Source organism: Lactuca serriola, chromosome 2 (assembly GCF_051521515.1).
Source record: "Lactuca serriola cultivar US96UC23 chromosome 2, Lser_US96UC23_V15, whole genome shotgun sequence".
In the NCBI taxonomy this organism is placed as follows: domain Eukaryota; kingdom Viridiplantae; phylum Streptophyta; class Magnoliopsida; order Asterales; family Asteraceae; genus Lactuca; species Lactuca serriola.
This window is the reverse complement of record NC_136409.1, coordinates 139,559,353-139,562,158: the sequence shown is the minus strand read 5'-3', so window position 1 is coordinate 139,562,158 and position 2,806 is coordinate 139,559,353. Positions and strand designations below refer to the sequence as shown.

The 2,806-nt window shown below is 39.8% G+C and overlaps 1 non-coding gene across 1 annotated transcript; it reads left to right on the top strand.

Annotated features, from left to right (window-relative positions):
- Nucleotides 1-2,008: 2,008 nt before the first annotated feature.
- LOC145091176 (small nucleolar RNA R71) lies at nt 2,009-2,116 on the top strand. The gene has a single exon (XR_013702064.1). It is a non-coding gene; the product is annotated as a small nucleolar RNA R71 (small nucleolar RNA).
- The last annotated feature ends 690 nt before the right edge of the window (nt 2,117-2,806 follow it).

Here is a 2,806-nt window from a genome sequence, read left to right as displayed (position 1 = left end):
ATATCATATACTAGCTCATATCATATAACAGTCAAACCGATCTATCAGATCACTAATCATAGTAACATCCCACTAACCAGGATACAAACCTAACTGGTTACTAACATAGCATCATCCTATAACCATGACACTGACCTAACCAGGTCACTAAGCATATGCATATCATCATCCTAACTACCTGGATGTAAATCTAGCAGATCAATAAATGTATGAAGCAAATACCCGAATACAAATTCGATAAAGGGCCGAACTTGGTGCCTTAGACCCGATTGATATAGTGAGGATAACTTACCTCACACTGTGGAGTCGAAGATAACTCAAACTCTCAGATTTCCGGCACAAACTCCACCACCTATATCCACCATAGAACCATGCTTGTAAATTTCAAATTTCCCAAAATGTCTCCAGAAGTGAACTGGTCAACCCTTGGTCAAGGTCAAAGTCGTCGGTCAAGGTCAACAGTCCATGTTGACCTCAACTCATCGAGTAACCTCAGTTACTCGCCGAGTTCCTTGCATAACTCGGCAACTCGCCGAGTCACTAGAGTGACTCATCGAGTTCCTAAGGTTTGCGGCCATAAACTCCTTGGCCAACTCCTCGAGTTTCCCTTGCAACTCGCCAAGTTCATACATGACCAAAGGTTGGGAAAACCCTAGTCGACTCGCCGAGCCCACGACAATGTTCATAGGACTCGCCGAGTTGACCATGCGACTCGCTGAGTCCCTTCAGTCCTTCATCCATACAGATGCTTTTTAAGCCATGCTAAGGTCCAATATTGTAGATCTAGCTTCCTAAGACATGTTTATCACGTAAAGTTGCAAAATTTACGTGCATGCAAAGCTCTAAAGTCTTAAAATGACAAAAATAAGATTGCAAAGAAGTCTTACACTTGAGGGGAGGTTTATACATGCAAAAGCTAACAACTTTATGGACTTAGAGACCCAAGAGAGTTCAGATCTGAAGTTGCAACTTCAGATCTTAGCTCAAACACAAGAAAAGCTTCCTAAAATCCACCCAAAAGAGATCTAGAATGAAATGAGGCCAAGATAACAACTTAATACCTTCCAAAGGATGCCAACTGAGGTAGATCTCTGATTCCCACGTGTTCCTTGCTTCTAGTTACTAGTTCCCCAATATTTTCTCACCAAAAATCCTTCTTCAAAGCTTAAGACACACAAATGGAGCACACTCACACGAGTTAGGGCTATGAAGTATCAAGAGGCTGTGAAGGGGAGGCTGGGGAGGCCAATGATCCTTTAAATAGGGTGCAAAACCCCAGGAATTAGGGTTTCATCATCCAACTCCTACTCGTTGAGTCCCTAGTTGGACTCGGCGAGTAGGTCACTTAAACACGTGGACCAACCTGCTGCTACTCGACGAGTCGGGAAACCAACTCGTCAAGTAGACCTTGAAATCATGAAAATTTAACAATAAATCAATACTTTGGGAATCAGGGTGTTACAATCTATGAAGTAACGACTCGAAATCCATCTTTTTTTTTCTGGTGGTGGTTGCTCTTTTTGATAGAAGCCTCTACCAGTTTGTATATACTTCTCATCATTTTGCTTCTTATATTCTTCATATTGCAACCATTCCTTATTAGGTTTCCTCCAATCTTCATCATACTTGTCACCACTTAAGTAGAACACTTGTGCCTTCTTGTTCCCATTTTCATCTACATTACAATCCTTGGTCAAATGTCGACCACTATAATTATCACAACCAACCCCCCTATGGCATGAATGGATTGATCTAATTTCATCATTCACATATCCATAGAATCTAGTTTAGCTATGATTATGGCCAAGTTCTCATTTCCTCCATGTCCTTTTCCTCTAGTGACATCGTATCGTGGATTGTTGTACTCACGTGAATGCTTTGCAAACTATTCAATCAATTCTTTGATAGTTGTTGGCTCCTTCTTTTTCATTGGCCCTTGCGAGTCAAGAAGTTGTCTAGTTGTTACATTCACTCCATCATAGAAGACGAAAACTTCTAGTTGAACATTACGATCATGTTGAGGGCAACTTCTAAGCAATCCCTTGTATCTTCCGCAAGCTTCATAGAATGACTCTCAAACCTCTTGTTGAAAGTTGGCTATCTTCTTCTTGAGCTTTGAAATCTTTGAAGGTGGACTAAAATTCTCAATAAAATCATCACAAATGTTTGCCCATGTGGTAATGGATCTGAGTGCAAGAGACTTCAACAAAATTTTAGCATCACCGGTAAAAGTCACCGGAAGCATCCTAAGTAACATGGATTCTCTTGGCACATTTGGAACATGAAAGTAGTTGGAAATGTATTTAACTTTATGAATGTGCTTGAAAGCATCTTCATACTCTTTCCCAACGAAAGGTATGTCCTTGAGCATGGCAAGAATGTGCCCTTTGAGTTTGCAATTTCTCTCGGCTGATATCTCGAGTGGATCTAGTCCTGGTCCATGTTCTTCACGTAGCCTCTTCTTGTAATCGCCCATCGTAAATTCTCGTAATATCCGCCAACTCTCCAACCTTGATTTTTATCTCTAAATCGTCTTCAGAAATTTCTTTGGTAAATGTTTCTGGCTTGTATCCTACTTCTTTCTTACTTGGAGTCTTTTCAAAATGTTCGAATTTGTCAGATTTGAAAGTATTGCTTAATTTGATCTTCTTGTCTTTCTTCTTATGGAAAACGGATTCTGGATCTTCTAGTAGATTAACAATTGGATTTTTAGATCCTTGAGTCATAAATCACTGAAAAGAAAACGAAAACAAAAACAAAAAGCGTAAAAGGAATAAAAATCACTAAACTAAAAACATAAATAAAG